The sequence below is a fragment of the Oncorhynchus kisutch genome, linkage group LG2, assembly GCF_002021735.2.
Source record: "Oncorhynchus kisutch isolate 150728-3 linkage group LG2, Okis_V2, whole genome shotgun sequence".
In the NCBI taxonomy this organism is placed as follows: domain Eukaryota; kingdom Metazoa; phylum Chordata; class Actinopteri; order Salmoniformes; family Salmonidae; genus Oncorhynchus; species Oncorhynchus kisutch.
In genome coordinates this window covers 16,053,714-16,067,139 of record NC_034175.2, presented here as the reverse complement: position 1 = coordinate 16,067,139, position 13,426 = coordinate 16,053,714, and the positions used below count along the sequence as shown (strand labels likewise).

General features: G+C 42.7%; 1 protein-coding gene across 2 annotated transcripts in view; it reads left to right on the top strand.

The window, feature by feature from the left end:
* The first annotated feature begins 28 nt into the window (after nt 1-28).
* Nucleotides 29-13,426, top strand: part of LOC109907982 (DENN domain-containing protein 4B) — a 34,983-nt gene continuing 21,585 nt past the window's right edge. For both annotated transcript variants that reach the window (XM_020506314.2, XM_031788654.1), the window contains exon 1: nt 29-460. The gene's annotated coding sequence lies outside the window, so the exon portion shown is untranslated. The remainder of the gene's footprint in view (nt 461-13,426) is intronic.

The window sequence follows — 13,426 nt, the reverse complement described above, 5'->3', positions numbered from 1 at the left end:
GGTCTCCAGTACAGTGACAGCTGCATGCACGCGGGTGTCCACCAAAATGTTTTTACTCTCGCAATTTCCTTTCCTCTAGTTTTATAATGCATATTACCACAGCAAACATGTTTTTAAATGCATAACAATAGACTGCAGGGAGTTTCACAAATTAATAACTAGTTTGTATGTATTATTGAAATAGTAGCGCAAGTGTCTGTTCTGAGAGCTCTTTCGGTCTGTGGCACTGGAAGTACGACAGTGTTTTAGTTTCCCATCTCGACCGCAGGAGCTGTTGGCAGCTAACCTCCCGACCAGCCAGCAAGAAGCGGTCTGATACGACAGACATCTACACTGGCTCTAATTAGAAACCGACTCCATGGTACACACGACCTCCAACATGGACGCTAAATGTCTAAATATGACCTAAGCAGGATGATATCCAAAGTGAGCAATCGGACCTGCCAGCAAGGATTACAAGGTAAATAGATTGCTAGTTAAATAGTGGTAGTGTCCCCACAATATTTTGTTAGCTAGCTAGGAGGCTAAGTAACGTTAGCTAGCTAATGCTTGCAACTGCTTTGGATTAATGTCACACAATTCAGGTATGGTGCGCCAGCGGTGACAACTCAAACCCAAATCCCCTCTCGATTTGTTTTATTCGAAACCCACAATAATAGTTGTTAGCCATTATACCAACGTATCTGTGGCCGTAGTGCTGCGCTAACCGGCTAATGTGCGAAGCGATACAACAGTAACGTCAGTGTGTAACGTTATTTCTGGGTGTAACGTTATTGTCGTGATCCAATGAGTGGTACCAAGCATTGACCCAAATGTATATGGTATATGGATTTTAAAGCAATTAAAGGTTGGTAGTTAAACTACATCGCCTGGTGCTCCCTGCCCCTAGTCCAAAATGTAAAAATATGTTGCCAGCGCGGACATTAATCAATTTCACGTTGTACTGCGCGTGCATCACGTTTTGCATTGGAACGCATTTCTCTACATTTGCCATCTCATATACTGTGTTGTCCATTCATGGTACTTTGTGGATTATGAAAATGCATTATGTGCATTTATCGTGTTTCTGCTTGAGTATTCAGCATACATAAATCCTGCAAACGCCTCATATTCCACGACGATTTGGGAATACCAGTTGCGTAGCGCAGTTTCCTGGGCCCCTCAAGGTTCGAGCAATATTTATTCCGAATATTGACTTCAATCATTGACGGAGTTGACAACAGATACTCAAGACAGACATACTTGTTCATCTTAACTTTTTGAAACATAAAAAAATATATATATAAATACATTTGTGAAATATAGAAAATGATTCATTTGAAAATACCCTATTCAACCATTCTATCAGATCTTCAGGCATTCTGATGGAATTTGTTTTACGGAGTTAACAAAAATAGTAAATTTTTCGTCTTTATTCAAGTGGTATACACAGACAGTATCACAAAAAAAAATCAACAGTTGCTTTATGATTCTAGAACCTAACTAAGTATAGTGTATTTGAACAAGGAATATGATGTCTTTGTCTCAAGGCAAAAAAATTATTCCTTAAATCTGTCTCCTCCCCTTCATCTACATTGATTGAAGTGGATTTAACAAGTGACATCATAGCTTTCACCTGGTCAGTCTATGTCATGGAATGTTTTGTACACTCAGTGTATAGTGTCGGTCTCATGGCATGGTCTCACTATCTGTTCCTGATGTTTAAACATTGCTGTGTTACAAACCCCTGTTGTTAAAATAACAATTTGCACATGTCATATTTTTATTTGATTTAACCTTCATTTAACTAGGCAAGTCAGTTAAGAACAAATTCTTATTTACAATGACGGCCTAGGAACAGTGGGTTAACTGACTTGTTCAGGGGCAGAACGACAGATTTTTACTTTGTCAGCTCAGGGATTCAATCTAGCAACCTTTCGGTTACTGGCCCAACGCTCTTACCACTAGGCTACCTGCTGCCCCTGAGCTCAATTTCGACATGCTGTCAGTAATCCTCACCATCTATTCTTGCCCTTTCATTCCTTACAGATTACTCAATTCCAGACAAAATATAATAAATACGATTTCAACTTGACACACTTAGATTTTCATGTAGGGGAAAATAAGCTGTAGATGTGTGGGCCTACTTTGTTGTGGTGTACTGAGCTGGCATAGAGAAGCACCCTGTCTAAATGTATCTAGATGTTGTGGGCACAGGTTTGGACAGATGGTTCAGACGATACGTTTCTTTACACTAATTTCTAAAATGGAGATTAGCTATTCTAAGTAGTAGAGGAACTGAGCCTACCTGACATGAAATTAGTAATATTGCAACTGCTATTTGCTGCTGGCTGGCCTACTTAGCTGCAACTCTGCATAGACAACGTAGGCTTGCATTGTTGATTGTTCCATATCTTCGTCACTCATTTTCCACTAGTGTAAGGTTAGATTAACCATGCGCCAACTAATTAATCAGCATTGATTTAGCAAAACGCATTTGGTACAGTACCATCTTAATTCCTCTACCTAGTTTGGGATCTTCATAAAGAATAGCCTCTAACGACTTTGTAACACAAAAGCTTACCCATACATTTATGAACAAGGTCATGCAGGATAATGTGTGTTTCTTTGGGGAAGTCTTTTTGTGACACAACTAAAAGTCTACTGACTATGTTTCCACCCATCGTCACAAAACCCATAAGGCATAGTGACAACTTTCTCAAAAACCCCATGCATCTAAAGCACTCAATGTAGCCCAGTAGTAGAATTTGGGACATAGTTTCCGGAGGGTACTCTCAGTCCTCATTTAGGCCTACCTATCAGCATTTGATAAATATACCTCTCCATGGCTCTCCAGTGTTGTTTCACAGACTCCTCCTCCTCATGTCAGACAGTAGTCTGTCTGCATGATACCTGAGATTGTGATCACACCTGGGACCTGTCACCTCTTGTTAGGGGTTTGTTACAGCTGGGGAATGTTTCTTGAAGAAAGGCACCTCAAAGCAACACATTGTCAGAGTTTATAACTTTCCGCCCACTAGGGTTGGGGGTCAATTACATTTAAATTCAGTCAAGAAATTCAAATTCCAGAATTGAAGGTTGCTTTTGACTTTGAATTATGATTTTTCAATTTCTGAATAGAATCTGAATGCTCAAAGTATAGTCTGATCATGAAGTGTTAGAGCCTAGTCTCCAACAGTCTGTGCCTCACTTCTTACCTACTCTCCTCAGCATTCCACCTTTAGTGTTTACACTACCTCCCAGGACTCCCAGTTCCCTTTCACATTATATCTCATTGCAGAGGAAGGCTATGCTTTGTGCAATGGGGATTGCGTATGTTTCTGCTTAACCTTTCACATTAGTGCTACATTTACATAAAAAGCCTGTAAATTAATGCAAAATATAATGGTCCATGTCGAATGTCATAACAATGAAGTGGAAACGGAATGGTTAGAAGGAGGAACCAGGGTTTGTCTTGAGACATGTTCAGTTGGCTAATACAGGGAGGGTGTCAATATGATGTCATCGTACCAGCCAGCAGTCATATTTCATCTCAATAGTGAAATTTGGCATCATTCCTCACCAAGTTTATCAAACCACTGACCCTTGCTTTATGACCCAGTGTCACACAGATTCTCCCTCGCCCTCCATTTGGAAAATCTGACCATGATTATATCCTCCTGATTCCTGCTTACAAGCAAAAACTAAAGCAGGAAGCACCAGTGACTCGCTCAATACGGAAGTGGTCAGATGACGCGGATTCTACGCTACAGGACTGTTTTGCTAGCACAGACTGGAATATGTTTCGGGGTTCATCCAATAGCATTGAGGAGTATACCACCTCAGTCACCTGCTTCATCAATCATCGACGATGTCGTCCCAGCAGTGACCGTACATACATCTCCAAACCAGAAGCCATGGATTACAGGCAACATCCACACCGAGCTAAAGGCTAGAGCTGCTGCTATCAATGAGCAGGACACTAATCCAGACGCTAATCCCACTATGCCCTCAGACAAACCATCAAACAGGCAAAGCGTCAATACTGGACTAAAATTTAATCATACTACACCGGCTCTGACGCTTGTCAGAAGTCTTGAAAAAACGTACTGATTACAAATGGAAACCCAGCTGTGAGCAGTGACGCGGGCCTACCAGACGAGCTAAATACCTTTTATGCTCGCTTCGAGGCAAGCAACACTGAAGCATGCATGAGAGCACCAGCTGCTCCAGACGACTGTATGATCACACTCTCCGTAGCTGATGTGAGCCAGTCCTTTATACAGGTCAACATTCACAAAGCCACGGGGCCAGACGGATTAAGACGTGTACTCAAGGCATGCACGGACCAACTGCCAAGTGTCTTCACTGACATTTTCAACCTCTCCCTGACCGAGTCTGTAATTCCTACATGTTTCAAACAGACCACCATTGTCCCTGTACCCAAGAAAGCAAAGGTAACCTGCCTAAATTATTACTGCCCCGTAGCACTCACATCAGTAGCCATGAAATGCTTTGAAAGACAGGTCATGGCTCCTATCAACACAATCATGCCAGAAACCCTAGACCCACTCCTATTCGCATACTGCCCCAACAAATCCACAGATGACACAATCTCAATTGCACTCTGCACTGCCATTTCCCTCCTGGACAAAAGGAACACCTATGTGAGAATGCTCTTCATTGACTACAGCTCAGCGTTCAACACCATAGTTCCCACAAATGTCATCACTAAGCTAAGGACCCTGGGATTAAACACCTCCCTCTTGATCTTGTAATTCCTGACGGGCTGCCCCCAGGTGGTAAGGGTAGGCAACAACACATCTGCCATGCTGATTCAACACTGGGGCCCCTCAGGGGTGCGTGCTTAGTCCCTTCCTGTACTCCCTGTTCACCCACAACTGCGTGGCCAAACACGACTCCAACACCATCACGTTTGCTGACGATACAACAGTGGTAGGCCTGATCTCTGACAACGATGAGATAGCCTATAGGGAGGAGATCAGAAACCTGGCAGTGTGGTGCCAGGTCAACAACCTCTTTCTCAATGTGAGCAAGACAAAGGAGCTCCCGGACTATAGGAATAGGAGGGCCGAACAGGACCCCATTCACGTTGACGGGACTGAAGTGGAGCGGGTTGAGAGCTTCAATTACCTTAGTATCCACATCACCAACAAACTATCATGGTTTGTTAAATGTTAAAAAATCTCTCATATAAATATATAAATAAATATACATATATATATATTTATCTGTCGTTCTGCCTCTGAACAAGGCAGTTAACCCACTGTTCCTAGGCCGTCATTGAAAGTAAGAATATGTTCTTAAATGACTTGCCTAGTTAAATAATGGTAACATTAAAAAAATTCACGGTGATGCTTGTTGTATTTGGCACGTGACAAATAAAATTTGATTCTGAGGAAAGGCTAGAGTCCTTCCCAGATGTGTATGGCCCTCCCTCGTCATCATAAGAGAAGAGGAACGAGGTCTTACATTTGCGTGTTGAAAGTGCTTAGGCAGCTGCCAGAAAGAAATAATACAATCTGAGGAAGTGGCATGTCATCCAACTACTGAATATCAGATTAGGAAGTGGGGGTAGTGTTGGGAGAATATGATGTGAGTAGGTTTGTGGGATGATGCAGGTTGGGTCTACTTCTGGTGGAGTCCAGGTGCAGCCTATTTGTTATTTCTATCTCCATACTCCACAATGAAGTCAGGTTGGGAGGCCGTTGAAACTCATGCAACTCCTCTGTAAGCCTGAAACTGTGTGTCGTGTCAGCCCCTCTCCTCTCATACAGGGTCACTCCTAAAAGCAAACCTGATGTTGTTGAAGAAACAGACTTAGTAACAGTCAGCCAGTCTGTCACCTGTCCAAGAATCTCTCCTTTGTACTGCTGTAACAGCAGCATTATACACTGTGCTTTAGGGCCTGGTTCACAATGCCTAGCCCTGTATTGCAACTGTTGGGTCGTCTGCACTCGCATACACTCTGATTAGCTCTGAGAACAGCTCTATAGCCTTCAGCTCCATTGGCAAACGGCCAATGTCAAGATTATGTAACCATTTGCGATGGATGTCTCCTCTTTTCACTTGCATCCTGTATGGCTAACGCAGTACAAATGACTGTTTTCAAAACAGAGCAACACTTAAGACTCATACTGTGTGTAATATGTTGGACTACTGTATGCTGCGTTATGCAACACAAAGAGGATAAATTATGTTTTAGTAGGGAAATAGTAGGGAAATGCATGAATATCAGTTATATGCACACACTCAAACAGCCTCAAACAGCCTCAAACACTGCACCAGCCAGCCACTTTTATAGTCCACCTCGTTCAACGTCAGGGATTATATTGTCCACTGTAATGTAATGATCATCCCACTTGTGCTTGCTAAATCAAACCTGGCGACGCCTCAAAATAAACCTCTCTCTACACTTCCTTCCTCTCCTTTTCTCTTTCTGTCTATCATGCTCTCTGCCACTGCCCTGTCATCTGTCCCTTCAATACTCTCTTCCTCTGCTCATACTTTCTGTCAGCCCTAGCTGAATATGGCAACCGTCAGTGTGTCACCTACACAAATACGCACACACACTTTGCGCCTATCCCCCCTGTCGTACACACAGAAATCCAGTTCTCTTGCTACAGCCTGTAGTTCATTCCTCCTCCTTCTTCCTTTCTCTTTCCAAACTCCATCTCTGCCAGCTAAAGGCACGGTCTGTCCCTCCTTCTATCCACTAAGCTAGCATAAACACTTTAGCCACATTACCATAGGGGTTAGGTAAAAGCCCAGTGCATCACAACAAGGAAAAGATAGGTCTTGGAAGACCTATCACAATTATTGGCAATTGCCCACACCAAAATCTCTAACATTGTCTAGTACCCTACCTACTGCTAAATGTGGATGGATACATCTTGGTTCTAGCGTCTAAAAAAATTACGGACACTTTTTATTTTCATGGATAATATACAAAATCGAGATAATGAGACAGTTGGTTGGTGCATCATATTGTAAACTTAAGCCAGCATTGACTGAAGTGCCTTTTCATGATGCTCTCAGCCTCTCCCAGTAGGGAGTCTTGGATATTTATAACTTTAGATATCTTAATCTCCTTCAAGTGTCTGTCATTTCTCTCCCATTTCAACAGTTAGGTCTGTCGTCTTTTCCCATGTTGTTTGGCAATAGGCTAATCCTTAAAATGTTGACGTGGCCCACGGGAGACAGTTTTCCAGAAATCCTGAGAAGCTGCTGTTTGTTGAAGTGCTACTCAGTTATCACACCAATACCTGGAGACGTTTGAATTTGAATTCTAATACTTCAGCAACAACAGAGAGCGAAGACGAGAGCTGCTGAAGCTGTCTGAAGCAGGTCTCTTTATTAAAGGCAGAACCGACTCTGAGCAGGCTTTAAATAGAAGCGTCGTTTGAAATAATCAAATCAAAGTTTATATGTCACGTGTCCCGAATACAACGGGCGTAGACCTTACAGTGAAATGCTTACTTTCAGGCTCTAACCAATAGTGAGAAAAAAAGGTGTGTGTAGGTAAGTAAAATAAATAAAACGACAGTGAAAAGACATTTGAAAATAAGAGTAACAAGGCTATATACAGACACCGGTTAGTCAGGCTTATTGAGGTAGTATGTGCATGTAGGTATTGTTAAAGTGACTTTGCATATATGATTAACAGAGAGTAGCAGTAGCGTAAAGAGAGGGGTTGGCAGGTGGTGGGACACAATGCAGATAGCCCGGTTAGCCAATGTGCGGGAGCACTGGTTGGTCGGGCCAATTGAGGTAGTATGTACATGAACGTATAGTTAAAGTGACTATGCATATAAGATAAACAGAGAGTAGCAGCAGCGTAAAATAGGGGGGGGGGGGGGGGACAATGCAAATAGTCCGGGTAACCATTTGGTTACCTGTTCAGGAGTCTTATGGCTTGGGGGTAAAAACTGTTGAGAAGCCTTTTTGTCCTAGACTTGGCACTCCGGTACCACTTGCCATGCGGTAGTAGAGAGAACAGTCTATGACAATTTTTAGGGCCTTCCTCTGGCATCGCCTGGTGTAGAGGTCCTGGATGGCAGGCAGGCAGCTTTGCCCCAGTGATGTACTGGGCCGTAAGCACTACCCTCTGAAGTGCCGAGCAATTGCCATACCAGGCAGTGATACAACCGGTCAGGATGCTCTCGATGTTGCAGCTGTTGAACCTTTTGAGGATCTCAAAGGATCTCTTGTGGCATGAACCCTGGTGTTGGGGCCACCGAGACCTCGGAATCTGTTTGGCTCTATGACTTTGGGTTAACCAACCAGAACTGTTATTAGAATCTTCTGTGGTCTTTAGAGTGGTATGTCTTCCTTGCCCTGAGGTATTACCGGGGTGAATTCAGACACCCTGGACAATGTTGCGTTTTGATGTGGTCAGGGGACCATGCCACCTGAGAGGCTCTCTGTGTTAGTTTTTGTTCTCGAACCCTTTTAGTTTATGGCCTAGGAAAGTTAGTAGGAGGAGAGTGACTAGCAGAGGAATACATTTTGTTTGAGGTTGAGAATTGAGACCAAGTAGGCCTAGTCGTGCTTTTTTGGAGTAAGTGAAATGACTAACCTTTCCCACTGAAATGACTAACCTTTCCCACTGAAATGACTAACCTTTCCCACTGTAGTTGCATGTATCAAGTTTCCTGAATTGAATTGTGGATGGCATTTAGATTGATCAAAGCATTATCAAGGATCAACTCTGGAAGTTATCCACATCGAAGACACTCTTGCTCCCTGATCCTTAAGTTCTGCCAGTCTGTGTTGCAACATCAGCAAGACAATGTTTAAGAACTACTTTGAAAATCCCAGAGTCAAATATAGAACAACACGTGGTGCATGCTGTTTACTATTGATTTGCTGAATACAAAGTGATTAATTAAAAATTAAACAGTGTCCACATGAAGCTTTTGTAGGTAGGCCTAATCTGTATCAACCTTATGCCGATTCCTCAGGTAGAATGTCTCAGCCAGGTCATGTTTAGGTTGGATTGTTGACCTATTTTGTCTACTATCCCCAGCCTGCTATTTTCGACCCCTGCCCCCCTTTGCTGAGTCATGACTCGTGTCATCTAGAGAGGTGTCAATAAGTGTTTCCAACCCCTGGACTGTGGACTGGCACTGGCCCATGAGATGTCACTTACTCGTAAATCCGATGATCTCACACCAATTTTAGTCTACCCTCTAGTGCTAGTTTTAGTTAAGAAGTACTTACTCCGAGAAGGAGAAGCATAGCTTGTCGAATCCTGATAACTTCCAAAAACACTGGTGTAGGTCATGCCTTCTCTTCAGTGGTCTAATGGGCCAAGATCACCTTCATAACAACATGCTGACTGGACAGAGAAGGATTTGTCCCCCCACCACCCTACAGTATTTAATCATCATACCCTTCAAGTTAAGTTCACACTAATGGAAGGCTCCACTATTGCTCTTCTAGGCCTACATTTTGCTCCAGGCAGCTCTGTTAAGTCAGAGTTGTGGTCTTTGATAATGTACTTTTCCCACTGTCAACGCTTTGGATAATGCTATTTATCGTGGTGAGCTTGTGAAATTATCATTGTGGTGCAGTACTCCCCTCTGGGCCTCACTCTGTTCACTGTGTGTGTGTGTGAATGTATTTCCCCTCTTAACATCATCACGTGCTTGCCCCGTGCACACAAAAGGAGCATTGTGGGCCGTCCGGGCCTCCATTTTAGGGTGGTATTGTGGTGATGCCCCTGAGTTGGTGTGGGCGTGGTTGTACCAGCTACCAGGCATCTCTCTCCCCGTCGCTGACTTCCAGCATCATCTCGCTGGGAAGAGCGACCCTGAATACCTCCTCTGTCACTAGCTGTGGCTCTGGTTGAAGGCCAGCTATGGGCAGCAGCATTCTGACAAGCACAAAGGCACTGCCTCTGGGCAGCATTCATCCCTAACAACTTTATCTTAAGCATTGTTTAGACGGGTAAATCATCTGGCAAGCATATTTTGAGGAAGAATGTTTTGCATTAAGTTGCAAGATACAAGTATATGTAACAGCTGTTAGCACTGTACATTTCTGCTGTATTTAAAATACATTTTGTGAGTGCTGTGGTGAGTATTTGAAATGATCTGGGAGTTTTTTGTTTTTTAAGATCTCCACAATTTTGTAATGTCAAAATGTTGGCCCAGCTATTGCATAACACAAAGTAAAAATCAGTACTTTCGAGGGTGTTATTGACAAATCCATGAAGGAATGTTGACGTGTGAAATGATGCGTGTAGCCCCTCTTCACACACACAATTTCAAACATTCTGTCAGGAGTTTGAGAACCTGCTGTATAGGAAGAGTGAGAGGGCCAGTCTGCCAGTTCGGGGGCAGGATTTCTAGCTGCCAAGCCTGAACAGAGCTCTCCTTGTCCGTTTGGGGTGTTCTTATCACAAGCTCACACCTGGAGAGATGTGGGGGCGCGGGTTGAGTGTTGTCACTCCACTGGCTCAGAAATAACTCTTCTCAATCCGTTGGAGGCAAGGCTACTCTGTAATTCACACACACATACACAGTGAGCTATAAGTAACTGCTATATTTGACTGATATGGAGATTTAACCTACGTAAGGTAGGGAATATCTCCTTTCCTCAAACATTCATTGAGATGACTCATTCCTCAGTAGCTTGCGTTAGAGGTTTATAATCGTGTGGAAATATATATTCAAGCCTTTCCTGGCTGGTGCTCAACAAAAGCAGGTGAATTAAAAGAAGAACCAAACCCACGACCTGTTTTAAATATCTTGTGGCTCTTTTTATTTCCTGCTTGTTTGAAGCTACTGTTCTGAGGAGGTTGAGGTATGATGCGAGTTGCTGGAAGGCTTTCAATTGAGTTTAGTTTCTGAGCATTAGCTTGCCTATTTTGACAAATTGCGTAAGCCACTGTTTCTCAATGAATTCTTGGTGAACCCTCAGGCAGCACACAACACACTTTGTTTTCTATGTTTAAGTATTGTATCACCCCACTGAATAATCACATCAGTAAATTATTATCTGGAAAAACAGCTGGCTGATAAGTTCAAGATGCAGTACAGACTAGATGAAGAAGTGGGTAGCGACCTGAATTCATGTGCTCAACTTGTTTGAATCTTATGTCATTTCTGTGGATGTTATTTATGAGTCAGAAACTCTTGACATTAGTTCCACCAAGCAGGGATGCTTAACTCTAGTCCTTGATGTCCGCACTTGGTCTGATTTATCACTGATCAGTCTGATTTATCAGTGAAGTGCCAGGGAGGAAAGAACTAGCAGAATGACAGACTAAAACAACCCCTCTTCTTAGCTCCACTTCTCCCGTTCCATAGTAGGCCATGGTCCAATACTTCACATTCAGCTCGTGTGATCATGGTGGTGGTGGTCCACTGCTTCCAGGACACTGAAGGGCACTGTCAGACACGGCGTCATTCTGGGGAATAAGACCTTTACTGCTCTCTCGTTGCTTGTCTAAATATGGCGTATTCATTTCTATATCTATGATGCACTGGGTTTCATACGAATGGGACTTCAAAAGCCTCTTGTCAGGATGTGGGCGCTCTAGTTCCAGAGCTCGCTCTCTCTTGCTCTCGCTTGCTGTCTCGCTCAAACCACTGACAATTTTAATGAATTCCTTTCTCAGTTATGTTGACAAGGATATTGAAATGACTTGCAGTTGCAAGGATTGTGACCAATATTAAGACATGTTGGTCATTGGGGCAATTCAGTAGTCAAAAGGGGTTTTCCAGTGTGTGTGTTTTGTGTGTACATTCGCGAGCGCAAGCGTGTGTGTCAGAGAGAGACAGTGCACGTTACCATGTACGTAGGGTATTATGAAAAGGGAACCAACAATTATTAGCCCACATCAGCAATTTCTGGAAAACCCTGAGGTTCAGTGTCCTTGATAAGTTCCCAGCAGGGCGACACCCTTTTATTATAGTACCATTGTAGGCCTTAGGGCCTAACAGATCCGTTATACTGGTGTGGTTGTTTTGCAATCAAATTCTGCACTGAAATATTCATTTTCATAAGATAATAATACAATGAGCTCAAACCTTTGACAGTAATACATTTTTTGCTGTTTTGGTTCTGATACAATGACACTGAGGTTAAAGTGCAGACTGAGGCTATTTTAATACATATCGGGAGAACCGTTTAGTAATTGGATGAAATTTGGACGCTAGCATGATTACGGACAATCCTGAATGAATTGTGAATAATGTTGAGAGAGAAAGTTAGACGCACAAATATCATACCCCGAAGATGTGCTACCCTGTCAACATTACAATAACAGGAGAGGTTAGCATAATTGGGGGGTATTATATTTGTGCGTCTAACTTTCTCTCTCAACATTATTCACAATTCATTCAGGATTTTCCGTAATCATGCTAGCATCCACATTAATGTAGAAGTGTTCAGAAATATGTTCTATTCTTATTTACAATAAAAGTGACTCCAAAATGACACACTACATTATTTAACATTCATTTCTATTGGGCACAAAATGATCTGAAACACAACCAAAACAAAGAGCAAATACATCCATCAAATATCTATCTACAGTTAAACAACAAAAAATAGTCATTTTGTCATCACTGTATGTTACCACCTCCTGTGTCCTGTCATAATTTCCCCCCTGAAGAAGTGTCACCGTGCTCCAGTGTCACTAGGAAGCTACTAATGAACTCTTGGAATATAACAGGAAACAGGCTGCCAGTGGCCACTTCCTGTTTGCCAGTTAACCTTTGGAACCCAACCTGCATCGATTTCCTCTACTCTCACTTTTTCAAGGCCCTTTTAGTCATTCTCTTACTCTCTAGGCATGTATAGTACTCTTTCATGTTAGATGTGCTAACTACAGTAGGCAACTAGTCTCAAGCGTACTTGGTAGCAGGCTACAACTTTCGTTAGCCTAATCTCTGTTCATTCTAATGACTCTGCTCTCTCGTTCTGGGAATTCCTGAAAAGCAGTTCTATCAGTGCTTTATCAGAGAGCAACAGATTGACAGCGCAAAGCAAACCCCCAGTCATCCCAAGCCTATTACGACTAGAAAGAACAAGAGAAAAACGTTGGGCTGGAAAGAGAGAGGGGGAGTGCCTAGGTTACATAAGAGGGGTTTACTGGTACAGTTTCTACTGACTGTGACACAACAGCATCCTATTTTTATGCCCTCCAACTCTCCCCTCCACGCTCAGTGCACTTTTAGTTTAATCACACATTCATTTTGTAACTAAGCACAGTTAGAGACTTATCTCCCTCACCAACTTTAAACATCTGCTATCTGAGCAGCTAACTGATCGCTGCAGCTGTACATAGTCCATCGGAAAATAGCCCACCCAATTTACCTACCTCATCCCCATACTGTTTTTATTTATTTACTTTTCTGCTCTTTTGCACACCAGTATCTCTACCTGTACATGACCATCTGATCATTTATCACTC